Below are 22,669 nucleotides of genomic sequence, written 5' to 3' on the forward strand. Positions count from 1 at the left end.
ATCAATTTGTAATTTGCAAAGAAAAGTTACTTTCAACAAACGACATTTCTTCTCAATAAATGTCGCTGCGAGAAGTAACTTCCGCTAATTCGAGAACTGCAGGGCAAGGCTATACACGCCATCACCGCAAAAAGAAGTGTTCCACGACTAAATTCAGTTATAAAAGCAAGGGAGTCTCGTACAGTTCAAAGTGTCATAACAGTTTAAGTTATTGGAATGAACCAGGTTGTACAACAGCAGTCACATAATTGAATAAGTTTGTCATTGGTTTTATTTTATTTTCGCACTTAAATAGTACTGTTCCTTTTAAGTTCAACAGTTTATTTAATTGTGTTGGTACTTTAGCTTTCTCCTTAAAAAAAATGTATCACAATATTTTTCGGTAATAAAGTGTAATTTATGAACGTAACAAAACGTTTTTATTCTACATTCATCATCAGTGCATGGTTAATATCGACATTTCTCGGTGTATGTGGTAAATAAGAATGTCTAGCAAATATTTCGGACGTACAACAGGTCACTAAGCGAATCTTTGAAATTCTCTAATTTCGGTCCTTCACGGCAACAGGCTCTTTACGTCCCCCGCTGCGTCGTCTTCTATAGTGTGTGTAATTTTAGCGAGGCCGGCATCGCACTAATAATGTCATCAAACAGCTAGAGACTTTCATCTGACATTTGCTGCCCTCAACTATGCTTTCAGTTATTTCCTCAAATACCACATGAGGTGGAGAACGAACAACGAAAGTGCATGTGTAGAAGTCAATGCTTAAGTAATAGTTCGCGTCGATTTTCAGATATAAGAGGGACGTTCAATAAGTAATGCAACACATTTTTTTTCCGAAAGCAGGTTGATTTTATTCAGGGTTCCAATACCCCATATTATTCCCCATTCTTACGGCTACAAAACCCTGTTTATCAGTGTATACATACAGACTGAAGCAACGAATAAAAATTTGTACCAAGGCCAGGTTTCGAACCCGGGTCTCCTGTGCTTTTTTTTTTAATCTCATTTTGTTCGTTTTAGTTCGATGCAATTGTTCGTGGCGGACGTCCCCTGACGCGCATTGAAGTTCGTTATTGATCCATTCACTCAGTTTTTTTTGTTTTTTTTATTACAGAAGGCAGCTAACCCTCTGACCGAACACGCTGAGCTACCATGCCGCACTACAAAGACTATACCTGTGTGCTTTAGACTGATTCACTAACCACTGCGCCACGGTGGCATAGTGGCTATGCATAACTGCTGCTCCCACGTCAACCCAAATTCCGATTCATATCTCGGCCCACGTGGTATGCCCCTTAACTCAAACAGCGTCAAATGAAACGAGGGATCCCGTCTTAAAAATGGTTCAAATGGCTCTGAGCACTATGGGACTCAACTGCTGAGGTCATTAGTCCCCTAGAACTTAGAACTAGTTAAACCTAACTAACCTAAGGACATCACAAACATCCATGCCCGAGGCAGGATTCGAACCTGCGACCGTAGCAGGCTTGCGGTTCCAGACTGCAGCGCCTTTAACCGCACGGCCACTTCGGCCGGCCGGATCCCGTCTTAAACTCAGGCTTTAATCACATGTAACTACAGGGTTCGAGAGACCTCTTCAAGTCTCAAACGCCTATGATGTATATATGCAACCTGAAGCGACGAAACATAATCTCCATTCAATGTGACAGCCATACGCCATCTAATAGGAAGAGGTTGTATGCCCACGTGGTACCACCCCACTGGTCAACATCGGGGCTAACGTCTTGGTCCATCAGTAACCTCCCCATCATTCACATACTGCTTCCTACGGAATACATGCTTCAGTGGGGCAGACATATGGAAGTCGGAGGGTGCGAGCTGCGGGCTGTAGGGCGGATAAGGACTAACAGACCAGTGAACTATTGTGGGATCCTCTTCTGTGCACAGACTTGTCTGAGGTCTTGCGTTGTCAGGGAGAAGCAGAAGCTCTTTTGCATTTTGTGTGTGCGTGTGTGTATGTGAGTGTGGCGGCAAACACGCTGAAGTCTTTTCCTCAGTTTCCTGAGGCTGGCACAATACACTTCAGAGTTGTCGTTGCGCCCTGAAGGAGGTCATCAGATAGAATAAACGCTGCTGAGTCCCAGAGGACCGTCACCATGACTTTACCAGCTGAGTTTTGAACTTCTTCTTGGGAGGAGACACATTGTGTTGCCACTTCGTGGATTGCCGTTTTGTTTTCGGTTCGAAGTGTGAAGCCATCTTCCATCGCCTGTGATGATGGTCGACAAAAAATTATATGAATTCATAGTGCCTGTTTTTTCGGGCATAACAGAAAGAACAGACATCACGCATTCACATACACTCATGCTCATAAATTAAGGATAATGCTGATACATGGTGAAACCACGCTCTGGTGGGCGGTTTGTGGGTTTAAATCACCTCGGGGTATGACCATGCGGTGCATTTGACCTGCGGTCGTCGCACGATGGCGCTGGCAGCAGTCAATATACGCAGAAGTGTGTTGGTGCATGTCAGAGTATGGTGTTGCGAGTAAGTTTGTAGATGTTTTCAGACGTGCTAATGGTGACAGTGTGTTGAAAATGGCTCAAAGAACACTTATCGATGTCGTTATGAGGGGTAGAATACTAGGGCGACTGGAGGCTGGTCAAAAACAGCAGGTCGTAGCACGAGCCCTCCGTGTCCCACAAAGAGTGATCTCAAGATTATGACAACGATTCCAGCAAACAGGAAACGTGACCAGGCGCTACCGTACGGGACGTCCACAGTGTACAACACCACAAGAAGACCGCTATCTCACCATCAGTGCCCGCAGACGGCCACGGAGTACTGCTGGTAGCCTTGCTCGGGACCTTACCGCAGCCACTGGAATAGTTCTCTACAGACACACAGTCTACAGACGACTGAACAGACATGGTTTATTCACCAGGAGACCTGCAAGGTGCATTCCACTGACCCCTGGTCACAGGAGAGCCCATAAAACTTGATGTCAAGAGCACACTACATGGTGATTTGAGCAGTGGTCCCAGGTTATGTTCGCGGAAGAGTCCAGGTATAGTCTGAACAGTGATTCTAGCCGGGTTTTCATCTGGCGTGAACCAGGAACTATATACTAACCCCTTAATGTCCTTGAAAGGGACCTTTATGGAGGTCGTAGTTTGTTGGTGTGGGGTGGTACTATGGTTGGTGAACGTACACCACTGCATCTCTTTTAGAGGGGAGCTGTAACAGGTCAGGTGTATCGGCACGTCATTTTGCACCAGTATGTCCGCCTTTTCAGGGGTGCAGTGGGTCTCACTTTCCTTCCGATGGGTGATAACGCACGGCCACGCCGAGCTGCCATCGTGGAGGAGTATCTTGAAACAGAAGATATCAGGCGAATTGTGTGGCCTGCCTGTTCTCCAGACCTAAACCTCATTGAGCATGCCTGGGATGCTCTCGGTCGACGTATCGATGCACGTCTTCAAACCCCTAGGACACTTCAGGAGCCCCGACAGGCAATGGTGCAAGAATGGGAGGCTATACCCCAGCAGCTGCACGTCCACCTGATCCAGATTATGCCAACCCGTTGTGCGGCCTGTGTACGTGTGCATGGTTATCATATCCCAAACTGATGTCGGGGCACATGCGCAGAAAATAGTGGCATTTTGTAGCACATGTGTTTCTAGAGGGTTTTATCAACTTATCACCAATACCGTGGACTTACAGATCTGTGTGGTGTGTGTTCCCTATGTGCCTGTGCTATTAGCGCCAGTTTCGTGTAGTGCCACGTTGTGTGGCACCACATTCTGCAATTATCCTTAATTTATGAGCATGAATGTAATTGATTCGCTTCGATGGGCGCCTTCAGTGCAGGTGCACAATTACGTTCTGCCTCCTGCGGGAATGTCACTGTAGTGAGCTTGGAAGAAACATACTCCACCCACTCATGTAACTGATTCGGTTCGATGGGCAATGAATCCATCACCTTCCGTTAGGACGCACAATTCCGTTCAGCCTCCTGGGGGATCTCACAGTAGTGAGCACGGAGATGGCGGTAGATAGGAATGTTGATCGGCCGGGAGTCGTTCAGAGACAGTTCGCACAATTTCAATAAACACTGTGTCCGAGTGGCGCAGTAGTCAAATGGCTCTGAGCACGATGGGACTTAACAGCTATGGTCATCAGTCCCCTAGAACTTAGAACTACTTAAACCTAACTAACCTAAGGACATCACACAACACCCAGTCATCACGAGGCAGAGAAAATCCCTGACCCCGCCGGGAATCGAACCCGGGAACCCGGGCGCGGGAAGCGAGAACGCTACCGCACGACCACGAGCGGCGGACCCGCAGTAGTCAACGCAACTGCCTAGTAAGCAGGAGATCCCAGATTCGAATTCTGGTCCAGCACACGTTTTCACTCGTCGCTGCTGATTGCGTTTCCTTTCTCCCCCCCCCCCCCCCCCCACTAACTTGAATTTACGTAATACGACAAAAAATTGTAACGATCAGCCTCGTAATGCGCAAATAATTCCACAAATATGGTCCTTCGTTGATAGTTTTGGTCTTGTGTGTTTGACTGTGTTAAGTCGATGACCTCGAATGAGGGTGTCCGCACCTTTCAACATGTAGGAACCACAAACTGAGTAACAGTTCTTTGCTTGGAACGCACCTCCCCATTTTGAAGGCTACGTATAGCGCCGCCCACTATCGTAACTTGATGAAGCAATACGAGCTGAAGCTTGAATATTCCACGATGTCCCACAACAAAGTCCGAAATTTTTCAACCGAAATTGGCCGAGAAAACTGCCAAGCAGTCCACCAAGTGTGTCCCAGACTCTGAATTACTGGAGTTTTGACTGCCGTTATGGAACCTCTTCCTACCTAGAAAAGTGATGCTAAGTTACTGATACCGATACACATAGTTAGAGGCAATAATTAAGGTACTATGTTTCGTTAAATTTAGCGTTAATAATTTCTGTGCAAAAGTTATAATTGGCCTTTATGTGTGCTAAAGGCCGACAGCGTTCGCGAGTGATCTAGTGTCGCGTTCTGAACTCCTGCCACTCCAAATTTTTGTGGTGACGGTGTCAGTGCTTCTCTATATATTCTCCCTTCAGTCTGACACATCGCTTAGAATCTTAGATGACTTAGCAGGGACGCTGGTTGTAGAAGTGTGTGTTTTGGATACTCAGAGAACGTTCCACTCGAAAATCATCTCGTCCTCATTCTGCGAAGACCCGCAATGGTTTCTTCATTACATTAAACAGAAAGAAACCAGTGCGTGCCATGTCAGGGGAATTTGGGGGTGAGGCAAAACACAAGAGCCCAAAGTAGCAGCGTGTGCGACTGTGCCTTGGGCAGAATGAGCTGTGGTGTCGTCGTGGAGCAAGAATCCTTTCGCGACGGTTCCTCTCCACAGCCTCCCCTCAGCTCGTAGTGAGATTTCAGTAGTATCCTTCTGTGATGGTTTGCTGCTTTCGAGCATGATGTGTTGACACCACACCATGGCATTCCCAAAAAACTCATCATCACCTTGCCCGATGATGGCTGGACATCCACGCTTGTCGGTGGTGGTGAATCCACCTGTTTCTTCTGCCGTTAACAAATCAATGTGCTGATTGCGAGTTCTTTGACATTAGCTGTATTTGGTAGAGGTGTACTGCCAACTGATGAAACATGAAAATTTATTTGCCACCGGGACTCTAACCTGGATTTCTCGCTTATGGCGAGCTATCCCCTTAATCACTTCGGCTATCCATGCACGCCGCCTGACCGATTCAAACCTCCATATACCACACTGTCTACAGCCCCTCATGCTCGCAAAGTTATTTTGATTCCATAATAGGGAGAATAAGACTACTTGTTCAACGTCATTACCCTCTTTTTGCCCGTATAGGCTTGTAATATTTATTTTACAATGCAGGCATGCATATCTGAAGTAAAGGCAATGAAGAATAAAAATTTCTGTTGCCAGCTTTGCTCCTTTCATTCGGGATCATAGTGATACACCAAGTACTCGACAACGGTGATTAGGCTGGTAGAGAAGACACCTGCATCGGTCTGATATAGGTCCAAAGTTTCCACCGTCGCCTGGGTTCAGCCGGCTTTTTGAATGGGTGTCGCGCAACCCAACGGGCGGCATCTTTGTTATGTTCAAAATGTCAGAGAGGTCTGTCATTTAATCTTTCTTCTTTCATGCTTGTCTGACCACGCTGGAAGCGTCTGCACCACGCTGTACAAAATTATGGTGCATTTTTGTCGTACACATCCACCAACACAGGATGGTTTGTTGGGCGCTGGTCCCACAAAACTAATCGTCGAACGATATTCCATTTTGTCATTTTGGTTTGGTTCCTCTACCATCTTCATACGGTATTGTGACGCAAAAATTTCAATGTCTACCATGATTGCAACCATGTACCTACAAAGACACAAAGAGATTGCAAATTTTTATTTTTTATTTTTGATACAAGAGGCGTTCAATAAGTAATGCAACACTCTTTTTTTCGAAAGCAGATTGGTTTTATTCAGGATTCCAATGCACCCTATTATTCCCTAATCTTTTGGCTACAAAAGCTTATTTTTCAACACAATCTCGGCCTTACGCCACGTTACTGATAGGGTCTCTATGGGCACATTACAATTACACTTGTCGACGTCGATGACGACGTTTTGTTGCACCCCATCAACGACATACCGCTTCCCGTGGAGTGGATCCTTCATTCGGCCCAAAGAGATGGAAGTCGGTAAGTGCGAAATGGGGGCCGTACGGTGGATGAGGAAGAGCAATACGATGAAGTTCCGTGAGTTCCTCTTAGTTGTGCAGATATGCGTGAGGTCTTGCGTTGTCGTGGCTACGAGAAGTTCGTTTGAAGTTTTGTGGCGACGAACACATTGCAGGAGTCACAGCTGTATGCGGTCGGCCGGCACACGTGAGATCGGACAGGTTTACACTACCTTCTTGCGATGATGAGTGAAGCCTTGCCCAACGACTCGCCATCCTTTTGTTCACTGACAGGTCCTGTAGCCATTTTGTAATGCCTATGAGTATTTGCGATGCTCTGATTTTCCGCCAATAGAAACTCAGTGAGAGCTCTCTGCTTGGGACGCACCTCCGTTACAGACACCATTTTGAAGGCTACGTATAGCGCCGCCACCAATCGGACCTTCGTGGAACTAAAGGAGATGAAGCGGGAGTATTCCACGACGTCCCACAACAGATAAGGCATTTTTTCAACCGAAATTGTCCGGGAAACAAAATGTGTTGCGTTAGTTATTGAACAGCCCTCGAAATTATAAATTAATGACTAGCTGTCGTACCTGTTTGTTTTGTGATTCATTACTTCCCCTTAACTCACTTTCTTGTCACTGAGGGTACTTGGTGCCACCTTCGTAACGTCATCTTTCGATACAGTCAATGGCCCGTTGCAGAGCTTTCCCCTATGCCCCACGAACAACTTATGGAGATCCTGGGCTATCGATTTCGCTGCATGGAACACTCGAGGAGTGTCGTCAGCATCTACTCTCACAGCATCACGGGAAATGGACGTGTCTAGGCGGCGGTGAACGGCGCAGTTTTAATTGCAGCCGGGGCAGGCGGCAGCGGTGATGCACGGCCGCGGCTGTCGCTGCGCGTCACGTCACGGCATTCGTTTGCGCGCGGCCATATTTCGCCCCGCCGGCCGGCCGGCCCTGGGCTATAAGTTGGCCGAGGCGCATATTGCAGTCATCAGCGGCGGCGCGGCGCATGCATCACCCGCCGGCGCACGCCGGAACGCGCGTGACGTATGTGCCGGAATGATCGCCGCCCGCCCCGCACAGCCGCCGCCGCCGCCGCCGCCTGCGCACGTCCGCCGGGCGCGCGCGGCCCGCGCCGCCCTGCCCACTCTGGGCGTTTCCTTCGTAAACACCACTCGCTGTCTTCTCCACTGCTTTCAGGCTCGACACAAATGGCTGGTAACAAGACACGTACGTACACTGGTGTGCAAAACGTAAGGGCAGAAATAACCTTCGCATGATGTTTCACAGCCAAACAACTTTGCTCCATTGAATTTGGCCCATACATAAACAGTACTACTACACTATAGTACAGAAGGTAATTGAAAGCAATACCCAATGAGACGAACAGAAGTTGGGGGTTGTTTGGGGGAGGAGACCAGACAGCGAGGTCATCGGTCTCATCGGATTAGGGAAGGACGGGGAAGGAAGTCGGCCGTGCCCTTTCAAAGGTACCATCCCGGCATTTGCCTGGAGCGATTTAGGAAAATCACGGAAAACCTAAATCAGGATGGCCGGACGCGGGATTGAACCGTCGTCCTCCCGAATGCGAGTCCAGTGTGCTAGCCACTGCGCCACCTCGCTCGGTACGAACAGAAGTGACACTTTCATTCAAAGACAATAATTACACTGAAGTCACCACGATTCGCTCGACGAAAGATCCGTACTCAAAGACTGGAAAGTTGCACAGGTCACACCAATAATCAAGAAACGTAGTAGAAGTAATCCACTAAATTACAGGCCCATATCGTTAACGTCGATATGGAACAGGATTTTAGAACATATATTGTCTTCGAACATAATGAATTACCTAGAAGAAAACGGTCTCTTGACACATAGTCAACAAGGGCTTAGAAACCATCGTTCTTGTGAAACACAACTAGCTTTTTATTCACATGAAGTGCTCAGTGCTATTGACGAGGGATTTGAGATCGATTCCCTATTTCTGGATTTGCGGAAAGCTTTTGACACTGTACTACACAAGGGGCTCGTGGTGAAATTCCGTGCTTATGGAATATCGTCTCAGTTATGTGACTGGATCTGTGATTTCCTGTCAGAGAGGTCACAGTTCGTAGTAATTGACGGAAAGTCGTCGAGTAAAACAGAAGTGATTTCTGGCGTTCCCCAAGATAGTGTTATAGGCCCTTTGCTGTTACTTATCTGTATAAACTATTTGGGAGACAATCTGAGCAGCCGTCTTCGGTTGTTTGCAGATGACGCTGTCGTTTATCGACTAATAAAGTCATCATAAGATCAAACCAAACTGCAAAACAATTTAGAAGAAATATCGCAATGGTGCCAAAAGCGGCAGTTGACCTTAAATAACGAAATGTGTGAGGTCATCCACATGAGTGCTAAAAGGAACTCGTTAAACTTCGGTTACACGATAAATCAGTCTAATCTAAAAGCCGTAAATTGAACTAAATACCTAGGTATTACAATTACGAACAACTTAAATTGGAAGGATCACATAGAAAATGTTGTGGGGAAGATTAACCAAAGACTGCGTTTTATTGGCAGGACACTTGGAAAATGTAACAGACCTACGAAGGAGACTGCCTACATTACGCTTGTCCGTCCTCTTTTAGAATACTGCTGCGCGGTGTGGGATCATTACTAGATGGTACTGACGGAGTACATCGAAAAAGTTTAAAGAAACGTAGCACGTTTTGTATTATCGCGAAATACGGGAAGAGTGTCACAGAAATGATACAGGATTTGGGCTGGAAATCATTAAAAGAAAGTCGTTTTACGTTGCGGTGGAATCTTCTCACGAAACTCCAATCACCAACTTTCTCCTCCGAATGCGAAAATACTTTGTTGACACCGACTTACATAGAGAGGAACGATCACCGAGGTAAAATAAGGGAAATCAGAGCTCGTACGGAAAGATATAAGTGTTCATTCTTTCCGCGTTCTATACGACATTGGAATAACAGAGAATTGTAAAGGTGGTTCGATGAACCGTCTGCCAGACACTTAAAAGTGATTTTCAGAGTATCCATGTAGATGTAGACGTAGATTCATGATGGCCTCCTGTATGTTACACACGGCGGCACGTGGTTCATAATAGGATCGTGATTACCAAGGAGGGAAATGCACGCCCTGAAATGTGCTCCCATGGTGGCCACAAGGTTTGTAACAGGTTCTTGTGGTTGTGTGTTCCATTCTTCCACCAACGCTGTCTATAACTGCTGGATGGTGCGTGTGGACGTGCTGCAATACTTCTTCCAAACGCATCCAACAAGAGCTCCGATGGATTTAAGTCGGCCGAATGAGCACACCAGTCGATTCGGACAGTGTACTCTGATGTCGAGAGCTTCTCCACCTGCTTGTATCATCCATAAAAATGAAGCCAAGGTCACAATAACGTTTACAGGAGAGTGTACCCTGTTCAAAGACTTGGACGTAAGTACGCCCATACAACATAATGCCTCCACACACCAGAACACTTGGCCCATTAGATAATGATGGACAAAGCTGGAGGTAGCCTCATACGGCGAGAGGTGGGAACATGTAATGCCCCCAGAAATATTGTCGAATATGATAATTTTGGTGGTCTGCTTGTTATGGTGTAGAGTGGCATAATGTTGCGTTGACGTACTGACCTCCAGATCTTTGAACACGGTACACACACCGCTCAGCATTATTGTGTCACTTTACTCCTTTCTCATGAGCGCCTCTTCAGGCGTTCATTCGATCCTGGCTTTATTTTTATGGATCACGCTGCGCGATCGCATCGAACGGAGTAGGTGGAGAAGTGCTTGGAATTGGAGGATATTCGGCAGATGAACTAACCTGCGCTTTCCCACGACTTGAATCGCATGGAGCACGTATGGGGCACAGTGGGGGGACAAACTGCAGCACGTCGACGTGCACCAATCATGATCCTAAAGTTGGCAACCACAGTGCTGGAAGAATGTAACGCCTTATCAACCTTGTCGCCAGCGTGGAATCTCATTGCTGAGCATGCATAGCCGCCCATGGTAATCACATACACACTATTATGAAACATGTCCCGCCGTCTGTGATGTCCAAGGGACCGTCATGTATCGCAGTGACTTCAGTGTAATTGTTATCTTCGAACAACAGTGTCGTTTCTGTTCGTCTCACTGTGTATGTCTTTCATTACCTTACCTATTATACTGTAGCAGTTCTATCTAGGTATGCTCCAAGTTGCAGCAAAATTTGTTACTTCGCAGTCACACACTATACGAAAGTTACTTTCGTCCTAATGTTTTGCACACCAGTGTGTAAGCTGACTGGAATAATCCTTCTAGTCAGCGTCATCTTCGTATTCGACTGAATGGGGGCACGTCATCGTTACGGGTCGTATAAAAACCGAGTTAGTGAGAAATACTCCCTCCACTATAAATAGAAACAATAACATTTTTCCACTTGCGCCCATACATCACACAGTACGCAGACACTTCCTTTGACCCCTTCACCACCAATTTTTCCAGAATGAAAGACGTTAATCTACCCAGAATTAAATTGTCACTCTGCAGCGGAGTGTGCACTGGTACGAAACTTCCTGGCAGATTAAGAGACTGTACCGCACCAAGACCCAACTCGGGATGTTTGCTTTATGTGGGCTAGTGCTGTATCAACTTTGACCCCTTCACCACCAATTTTTCCAGAATGAAAGACGTTAATCTACCCAGAATTAAATTGTCACTCTGCAGCGGAGTGTGCACTGGTACGAAACTTCCTGGCAGATTAAGAGAGTGTACCGCACTAAGACCCAACTCGGGACGTTTGCTTTATGGGGGCTAGTGCTGTATCAACTTAGCTATCCAAACACCATTCATGATACTTTCTTCTAGAAGTGTTAGTCGTGCAGGTTTCGCAGGAGAACTTCTGTGAGTTTGGTAAGATATGAGATGAGGTACTGGAGGAAGCAAATCTGTGAGGACAGGTCGTCAGTGGAGCCTGGATAACTCAGACGGTACAGCACTTGCCAGCGAAAGGAACAGTTGGCTTTAGAATACGAGCGGTGTAGACGCGCACTGAGTTTCCGTCTGCGACACGCGCAGACTGCCTTGCTTAATTTACGAGCTTACTCTCCGGCTGATTGTGCACAGGAACATGGAAATTTTAGGAAATCTGCGGTAACATCCTATGGGATCAAACTGCTGAGGTCATCGGTCCCTAAGCTTACACACTAGTTAATCCAACTTAAACTAACTTAAGCTAAGGACAACACACACACCTATGCCAGAGGAAGGACTCGAACCTCCGACGGGGGGAATCGTGCGGACCTTGACAACGCGCCCTAGACCGCGCTGCTACCTCGCGCGACACAGGTACATGGACAAGTGCTTTAGGAAAGCAATACTTTGATATCACATTCGTTCTTCATTGTCACGTATTGCCCGATCTCACCATTAGCAGGTGTTGCGCCGTCATTATAAACGACGCGACGGTCAACCCAAGACCTATTCTGGGTGTGGCTAGGAGGGTCACCTCCGTTTGGAATGCCTGCAGTACCACATCACTTAACTGTCGCCTGCTGAGGTACCGAGAGAGACTCCCGCCGGTGTTGCCTGTCATTTACGCGACGGCCGTCGCTTCGCCGCCCACAGGTTACGAGTCACGAGTGCCACGGCTACGTGCGGAGTCCGACGGAACGGAGCTGCCTGCATCCCTCCCTCCTCCTACCACATCGATGGCTGTTGACGGCATACCGGATGATTCGATGGAACTTTCGTCGCTCATTGTTCCTACGTCGGCTTTTATGCTGGAACGTCGGGAAATCCTCTCATCTTCCGAAACTGAAGATTGGGTGCGCAAATAATTGCCCCTGAATAAAGAAAAGTGTGAAGTTATTCACATAAGTACTAAAAGAAATCCCATAAATTTCGATTAGGAGATAAATCTCACAAATATGAAGGCTGTAAATTCAACTAAATACTTACAATTACAAATAACCTAAATTGGAACGACCACATAAATAATGTTACGGGTAGAGCAAATCAGAGACTGCGATTCATTGGCAGAACAGAAGGTGCAACAGGTCTACTAAAGAGACTGATTACACCACGCTCGTCTGCTCTATTCTGGAGTATTGCTGTGCGGTGTGGGATCCGCATCAGGTGGGACTGACGAAGGGTGGCTCGTTTTCTGTTATCGTGAAACAGGGGAGGTAGTGCCACAGACATGATACGTGAATTGGAGTGGCAATAATTAAAACAAAGGCGTTTCTCGTTCCGACGGGATCTTCTCACGAAATTTCAATCACCAGTTTTCTCCTACGATTGCGAAAACATTATGTTGGCACCCACCTGCATAGGGAGAAATGATCATCACGATAAAATAAGAAAAATCATGGCTCGCACAGAAGAATTTAAGTGCTCGTTTTTTCCGCGCGCCTTTCGAGAGTGGAACGTTAGAGAGACAGCTTGAAGGTGGTTCATTGAACCCTCTGGCAGGCACTTTATTTTGAATAGCAGAGTAATCATGTAGATGTAGATGTAGAAGCAGCTGTCACACAAGAAGTGCAAGTGGAGGCGCTGCACGACTTCCGACTGGAGTCTCTAGCCTTTCATTGTGGATTCCGTGATACGTCGGCAATCTCTCAAGATGAAGAGGACAGCTATGTTGCTTTGGCCGACGGACAGTACTGACACGAGAGATGCCTGCGCAAACCGACGACCTAGTACAACTCCCCTCTACTGGTGGCTCGGGTGTTATGCTGACGCCATCGGTGAAGTTTGCAGTGGATACTTTGAATACATTCAAGGCGCCGACGACGTCGCCATGGAGCGACGACGTCGAGGACGGGCTGGATCCTGTGCAGGGGCCTGCAGCTCCCGCAACGGACCAATAAACATACGGCAACAGCCAGGGATACCTGCCGCGCGGCGCTGCCTGCTGTCCCCGTTCTGATGCCTGCCGGCGGAATCTCCCCATGCGGTGGGTCACAGATTTAGACGTACGACGTGGCTGCGGTTAACATCAACAGCATTAGTACACAGGTGAAACTACAGATTCTGTGAGAAATGATATGGGCTCCCGACAATGGCATCGCATTTCAGGAGCTTCACTTGGCCACCCTGCCGTATGTGACGGGTTATGCCTCTTACGCCTCTCCTATTGGCGACTCTGGACGCGGAGTGGTTGCGTATGTTCATGAGGGCAATCACTTGCAGACGTCAGGTACCTGCCATGCCATGCGCGAGGTGTATGGCGCTCACCATGAAGGGCACCTGCATTACAAACGTGTACTTCCCGCTCACATTCCCCCTCTGTTACCTCGAGGTCAACCCCATTGAACACATCTGTGACAGTCGACAGGCGGCGGTCGCCCAGGGTTGTCTGGGTCATGGTGGGAGGAGTGGGAGCTGGTGGCATGCGGACCAAAGATGATGCTAGGTAGTCTTTGCATTAGGTGGGTTTCTAAATCATAATCAGAAGAGTTGATGATTATGGAGTCTTTGCGGGGTACGTCTTATGGTATGCTGAGATTTGGAAGGTACTTTTTTATTTAGAGGGATAGCGTTTCATGACTGAGAATCTGACATCATAATGTGATAGGATGAGGGAATGTATAGGAGGAGATGTTGGGGATTTTTTTGTCTTTATTGTAATTTCATTCCTCTGCCCCATATGGGCAGGGGAGGGCTGGCAGTGGCACAGTCCACCGCTCTTCAGCCAAATGGCTTTACAAAAATTGAAGGTGATTACATAAAAAGGGGGGATAAAAAGGGGGACATAAAAAACGCAGTAAATGGAAGTGATGGGAGTTAAAATACACACTAAGACGGCGACATGCACTGGAGGACAGTTAAAAAGTCGACATAAAGTGAAAAGAACACAGCTGGCAAATCAGAGCGCACTTAAAAAAAACCACTGGAGGCAAACGCAAGGTAAAACTCGGCCACAGGATAAAAATCGCACAGAGCACGACACGTAAAAAACCGCTGGAAACGACGGACCACTTATAAATAATAAAAAAGCCGCTAGTAGGGACCTGCCGAGGGACTGGAAGCTGTAGAGGAGGGAAAAAGAGGGGAGGGACGTGCGGGGGGGGGGGCGGGGGGGGTGATGTTGGAGATAAGATGGTAGCGCATTTCTTAGGTTCTCGTGTGTTGAAATAGTGTGGGAGTTTCAAAACATTGCAAAATAGAGACGATAGAAAGAGAATCTTATGATATGAGATATATTTTACCGGAATAAAACCTATAAAATGGTATCCAGTATAGTGCAGTATCCTCTAGCGACACAACAGTCACGTTAGCACTGACGCATCTGAATCGCTGGGTAGCGGAGAGCGCCTCCTAGCGTCGTTACACGCTTCGCCTGACTCGCTGGCACATCCCAGGCGCCACCGTAGCTGACAGCCACGGAGTTTTAGCCCTGTCTCGCGTGTCAAAGCGAGGCTCACATCTCTTATTTTAGGCTGGTTTGATAGAGTGACAGTGTAGAGGGTTAAGCAGAGCCTGCCAGTAAACGTTCGCGAGTAAACGAATATGTCGCGTAATTTGTCACGCTCGCCATGCATCGAGAGTGCACGCACCTGATTGCAGCTGCTAGTGTGATTTCGCGCCACGCCAAGGAATCTGCGAGGCATAGAGTAAAGGAACGTTTCAACCTAATTACTACGAAATGCAACTCGTCAGCATCCCAAAGATGTGCAAATGGAGTTTAATGAAAGTTATGAAAACACTGTCACATGGGTGACAACGCTCACATATAAGTCACCTTCACAGTAAGTTAAACATTTTTCTGCTGGCAGTATTCAAGCAGGGAATTGAAAGTGCCCAGAAGAAAAAGTAGAGAATAATCACAGGCCACTCTTATATGTTTTCGGAATATACAGAGTTCGCAACTTGTCACGACTGACATCTTACATAACTGAGATACTTTACATGCCTCCATTAAATCATTCTTAAGGACTGTGTACATAGCTTTACATTTGTTACGTGTTATTCCGCTCATCAAGATGATGGGCTGTCATAATTTATAGGCTACAGCTGCTCATGTAAAGAAAATTCATTCAGCTAACTCGCTAGCATAACACATTATGCTAAATACGTCTGGAGCCACGTTTTACAAAAACCTGGTTTCTATTACACCCCTCTCGACTGTGATGAGCCCGTTACCTCTTGTAGCTATGTTCAGATTCTGGCTTTTTCTCATTACCCTAACCACATTGTTCATCAGGAATCTGACCTCTCAAGTAGCAACTGTTTCTAACAGGTCCATCACCCACGCTTTTGTCAGTCTTAGATAACCTTTTCCACAACTCTAGGCCTAATTCTCACCTCCTCCTGTTTTTTACTGTGTCCTTCAATAAACGTAAAAGTAATCTTAAGGTTTCAGCAGAGCAGTAGCAAGATTAGCTAAAACTGGTGAAATACTTCCTGAGCTGTCCTATTTGAAATTTCCTCCTTATCCTTGGACTGCTCCTCTAGTAAGGCATTCACATTCCCCTGCAAGAATTTGTTCTGATTCTCTAATACACAATTTGATCAAAAGTATCCGGACAACCCCAAAAACATACGTTTTTCATATTAGGTGCAATGTGCTGCCACCTACTGCCAGGTACTCCATACCAGCGACCTCAGTAGTCATCAGACATCGTGAGGGAGCACAGTGGGCGCTCCGCGGAGCTCACTAACTTCGAACTTGGTAAGGTGATTGGGTGTCACTTATCTCATACGTCTGTACGTGAGATTTCCACACTCCTAAACATCCATAGCTCCACTGTTTCCGATGTGCTAGTCAACTGGAAACGTGAAGGGACACGTACAGCACAAAAGCGTACAGGCCAACCTCGTCTGTTGACTGACAGAGACCGCCGACAGTTGAAAAGGGTCATAATGTGTAATAGGCAGACATCTATCCAGACCATCACACAGTAAATCCAAACTGTGTCAGGATCCAATGCAAGTACTATGAAAGTTAGGCGGGAGGTGATAAAACTTGGATTTCATGGCCGAGCCACACATCACGCCGGTAAATGCCAAACGACGAATCGCTTGGTGTAAGGAGCGTAAACATAGGACGATTGAACAGTGGTAAAACGTTGTGTGGAGTGATGCATCACGGTACACAATGTGGCGATCCGATGGCAGGGTGTAGGTATGGCGAAAGCCCGGTGAACGTCATCTACCAACTTGTGTAGAGCCAACAGTAAAATTCTGAGGCGATGGTGTTATGGTGTGGTCATGTTTTTCATGGAGGGGTCCTGCAACCCTTGTTGTTTTGCGTGGCACTATGACAGCCCAGGGCTACATCGATGTTTTAAACACCTTCTTGATTCCCACTGTTGAAGAGTAATTCTGGGATGGCGATTGCATCTTTCAACAAGATCGAGCATCTGTTCATAATGCACGGCCTGTGGCGGAATAGTTACATGACAATAACATCCATGTAATGGACTGGCCTGCACAGAGTCCTGACCTGAATCCTATAGAACACCTTTGGGATGTTTTGAAACCCCGACTTCGTGCCAGGCCTCACCGACCGACATCGATACCTCTCCTCAGAGCAGCACTCCGTGAAGAATGGGCTGCCATTGCTCAAGAAACCTTCCAGCACCTGACTGAATGTATGCCTGCGAGAGTGGAAGTGTCATCAAGGCCAAGGGTGGCCCAACACCACATTGAATTCCAGCATTACCGATGGAGGGCGCCCAGAAATTGTAAGTCATTTTCAGCCCGGTGTCAGGATACTTTTGATCACATAGTGTACTTTCATTACCTCAGTTTGACTGTCTTCATTTGCAGTAAGCTTCTTCTCAACAGTGGTGACTGTCCCACCGTATTCAGATAAAAGCTCTCCCTTCATTTGACTAGTGAGTTCGTTAGATCTGTTTGAAATGTCATCCCCAACTGATGCAAACTTGCTTTCCAAATCCTGGATGTGGGGTTTTAATTCATTCATAGTAGCACTAGTCTTCGTCTTGTGCTTTGGTGCAGTCATTTTAAATATTTCTAATCTTGTTTTTTTTTTTTCACCATTTCTTTCACTCTGCTCCTCTCTTGATACGTAGATACCTGCTCTTAATTCTCTCAGTTCATTCAAAATATGCAGTACCAAATGACTAGTTTTAGTATGACGTGTAAAAAAAACCCTCAAAGCATGTAAAATCGTCTAACAAAACATGTATCAGTAACGGAAATTTTCATAACAAGGTGTAGATCGATAACGATCGTTCTATCAATTGGCGGACGGTAGCAGCAATGAAACCACCAGAGACAGCGGTCCCGAAGACAGAAATGGAAAATACGCACGCTGCATCGTCAACATAGCCACATCTAACAGCCGACAGCTCATGAGAGATAACGTAACTTAGTAGCAGTAACTTTTACAATACACCACATCATATCCTGATGGATAAAAATTTAGCAAATGATCACTTATGAAGGCATCTCTGAGGTCCGCTCTCACTATTAACGATAGGATACATTAAATGATTGTGAAATGTATATGCTACCATCACTGCAGAGTTCCGTTTTTTCGGCTTGTAGGTTATTGTTATTGATAAACTGCCTTCAGAGTTTCTCACAATTTTCAGTGCATTATTTAAACAATCCTACAGAGATTTAAAGAAATTGAATAAACTCTATGGCGTTTAACACTGGTTTCCCATTCGCACCTCCACGTAATATCCATGCTCAGCTAGTGTGTTGCAGCTCCCTGATGGATTGTTGGCTAAATCTGGTATATTCCAAGCAGCATGCACAGTGCTTTCAGTGACGTGGTGCTCAAAACTCTTGGTAATCTCAACAGAACACTCTTTTGACCTCGCTTAACAGTTGTGTCAGAGTTAGTCTGCCCATACGCTCGCCGTGAAGTATGACAGGGGTTGGGTAGAAATGTGGATACATCACGAGATATGCATTCTTGAACATAAATGCTGATGCTAGCCAAGTTTTCAGGTTGCGCTGTAAAACATGAATACGAACGGAAGTTGTGCAATTCCTCAATACGTCGCAAATGTCAGTCGTGGATACAACCATGTTCTGTGTAGTTGAGAGTCCATTATTAAATTCGAACGTAGGAAAATTGTTGGTGCTCATATGGTGGGTGCTTCCGTAATGAAGGGAGCCAAACTGTATGGTATTTCAAGAGGTACCGTATCGAAGATTTATACCGCGTACAGGGAAAGTGAAAAAGCGTCATGCGCTGTCACAACACAGGCGAAAGTGTTTATCAATCGTGAAGACGGTCATTGAAGATGACTTGACGAAAAAGAAGAGGACGAAAGCTGCCAAAGTTACTGCAGAACTCAATGTCTTACTCGCAATCCCCGTCAGTACCAAAAGAACAGAGCTCCATAAACAGCGAATTGCAAGGTGAGCCGTAAATTCAAAACCACGCGTTAGTAATGCAAATGCTCTTATCAGGAAAACGTGATGGCGAAGCAATAAAAGCTGGACTTTGGAGCAATGGAAGAAAGTCATTTGATCTTGTGAGTCTTGTTACGCACTTTTGCGACTGGTCGAGTCACAAGAGTGAAACATAGTGTTGGTTCGCTGATGACTTGGGCAGCGATATCGTGGTATCCCATGGGTTCCATGGTTATTCTGCAAGGTCGCATTACTGCCAGGGATTATGTGAGTATTGTGGCTGAGCTGGCCCAGCCCATAGTACAACATCTTTTCCCCAATGGTGATTGTGCGTTCCAAGACGGCGGGACCTTTGTTCACACAGCTTGCATCGTCCAGGATTATCGTTCAATCTTCCCGTGGCCACCACAGTCAGCAGATCTCAGTGTTATTGAGTTTTTATGGTCTACCTTGGAAAGGAGGGAGTATAATCGCTATCCACCTCCATCATCGTTTCCTGAACTTGCCCCGGTTTTGCAGGAAGTACGGTATCAGATTCCCTTGAAAACCATACGGGGCCTGTATTTATCCATTGCGAAATGACTGGACGCTGTTTTGAATGCCAACGAATTTCTTACACCATATTAGGCACGATAATATGTTGTCTTTCGATGTTTCCACATTTTTGTGCAACCTCTGTACCATTAATTCAAGAACGCCCAGTGACACCTTCGTATTGAAAGTAGTGGAAATCTGTAAGTGATTTTGTTTATGCGTGCGATTTTGTATATAGGTTTTTCTTCTCTATTCAATTGCCAGGATTATGTGTTGGTTAAGCGTCAGTAGATCGTTAATATCTACACTCCTGGAAATGGAACAAAGAACACATTGACACCGGTGTGTCAGACCCACCATACTTGCTCCGGACACTGCTAGAGGGCTGTACAAGCAATGATCACACGCACGGCACAGCGGACACACCAGGAACCGCGGTGTTGGCCGTCGAATGGCGCTAGCTGCGCAGCATTTGTGCACCGCCGCCGTCAGTGTCAGCCAGTTTGCCGTGGCATACGGAGCTCCATCGCAGTCTTTAACACTGGTAGCATGCCGCGACAGCGTGGACGTGAACCGTATGTGCAGTTGACGGACTTTGAGCGAGGGCGTATAGTGGGCATGCGGGAGGCCGGGTGGACGTACCGCCGAATTGCCCAACACGTGGGGCGTGAGGTCTCCACAGTACATCGATGTTGTCGCCAGTGGTCGGCGGAAGGTGCACGTGCCCGTCGACCTGGGACCGGACTGCAGCGACGCACGGATGCACGACAAGACCGTAGGATCCTACGCAGTGCCGTAGGGGACCGCACCGCCACTTCCCAGCAAATTAGGGACACTGTTGCTCCTGGGGTATCGGCGAGGACCATTCGCAACCGTCTCCATGAAGCTGGGCTACGGTCCCGCACACCGTTAGGCCGTCTTCCACTCACGCCCCAACATCGTGCAGCCCGCCTCCAGTGGTGTCGCGACAGGCGTGAATGGAGGGACGAATGGAGACGTGTCGTCTTCAGCGATGAGAGTCGCTTCTGCCTTGGTGCCAATGATGGTCGTATGCGTGTTTGGCGCCGTGCAGGTGAGCGCCACAATCAGGACTGCATACGACCGAGGCACACAGGGCCAACACCCGGCATCATGGTGTGGGGAGCGATCTCCTACACTGGCCGTACACCACTGGTGATCGTCGAGGGGACACTGAATAGTGCACGGTACATCCAAACCGTCATCGAACCCATCGTTCTACCATTCCTAGACCGGCAAGGGAACTTGCTGTTCCAACAGGACAATGCACGTCCGCATGTATCCCGTGCCACCCAACGTGCTCTAGAAGGTGTAAGTCAACTACCCTGGCCAGCAAGATCTCCGGATCTGTCCCCCATTGAGCATGTTTGGGACTGGATGAAGCGTCGTCTCACGCGGTCTGCACGTCCAGCACGAACGCTGGTCCAACTGAGGCGCCAGGTGGAAATGGCATGGCAAGCCGTTCCACAGGACTACATCCAGCATCTCTACGATCGTCTCCATGGGAGAATAGCAGCCTGCATTGCTGCGAAAGGTGGATATACACTGTACTAGTGCCGACATTGTGCATGCTCTGTTGCCTGTGTCTATGTGCCTGTGGTTCTGTCAGTGTGATCATGTGATGTATCTGACCCCAGGAATGTGTCAATAAAGTTTCCCCTTCCTGGGACAATGAATTCACGGTGTTCTTATTTCAATTTCCAGGAGTGTATATCCTAAGTGTCTTATACGTGTTCCCTGTGAATACTTTCACTCCACAGTTCCATAATCGCGTCTCTTGGCTGTTTTCCTTTTCACAATTTATAGACTGTTTTGTCCAGAGCCTCTTGTTTGCTTGTATTTCAATTATCGCCTGCCCATCCTGTGTGGAAAGCCGCAGGCTTTCTTTTAGAGGTCTTTCCCTTAGATGGATGTCACCCTAGCCATCAGATCATCAGCGTATCCTACAGTCTCGTCTGTCTGTACATCTCCATACTTCTCTGTTAAAAAAGTCGCGATGGATCATCTGAATTGTGGTTGTCATCGGAGAGGAGCTTGTAAAGCAGAAATTCCGCTACGCTTCTCCGGCCTACTGTGGCTAGCACAAGACGTGTTTTCACTCTATCCGTCATCTATTTCTCCAGGGCTCTCCATATGTCGTCGCTGCGTTGTGTTTGAACATACTCGTCCCAGTGTCATACCTACGTTTGCAGTGGCTTGTCCTTGTACTGTCGCTACGCCTCCCTTAGCAGTTTTGGTCGTATTTGTCTCTTTGTAGCAGTTACTGTTCTCTGGTAACATCAGCGTTTGGGTCGCGAATTCTTTCTGAGGCTGCAAAGTTTGTTCGACCAGGGCATTTTTCTTTTACTCTTACTTGTTACACTTGCGATTGCTTTGTCTTGTGTCTCTTACAAAATTTCGGTCAATATTTGTATTTCATAGTCAGTACTGCCTTCAGTGTGGAAAAAGTCGTACAACGCTACTAAGTTTGCTGTACTGAACGAATTTGTTTCCACCGTGTTTCCATACGTGTGTGGTTGCCCCTCACTGTCAGTTATAATTATATAGCTTGTTGTGTATATTTTGTCGCTGACGTAGGGTGTCCGTGTATGTGGATGCGATAGCGCTGAACATGCGTTGACGTCGGCAGCGGTATGTCATAAAATTCTCTCTATATTCATTCTCTGTAAGGATGGATCTTATCTTATATCCCTATAAATTGAATAACACTGTGGTCAGAGCGTAGTTGTGACATCTTTGACATATCCCACTGGCTGTTGATTAACCTATTCGCAGCTTTTGGATCGGTGGCCCAGTGATCACTATCGTGTTGTTTGCAAGAACAATCTATTGTCCTTGCCTTGTGTATGGCTCCTGCAAGCACACGCCATCCGTATCTTTCTCATCCAAGATCTTTTCCATCTCCGCCTCATGACAGTACTCTCCATAGCATTTAGTAGGAAATGCTTCATGAGTGCTTGGGGAAAACATAGCATTTCACGCCCCTCCGGGTCGAATCGGAGACTACGCGGCCACATGCCCTAAAAAGGTCTCTCTATACTTGGTCCGGGTAGCGCCCTTCTGATATCAGCAAA

This window comes from Schistocerca serialis, chromosome 1 (genome assembly GCF_023864345.2).
Source record: "Schistocerca serialis cubense isolate TAMUIC-IGC-003099 chromosome 1, iqSchSeri2.2, whole genome shotgun sequence".
Classification (NCBI taxonomy): domain Eukaryota; kingdom Metazoa; phylum Arthropoda; class Insecta; order Orthoptera; family Acrididae; genus Schistocerca; species Schistocerca serialis.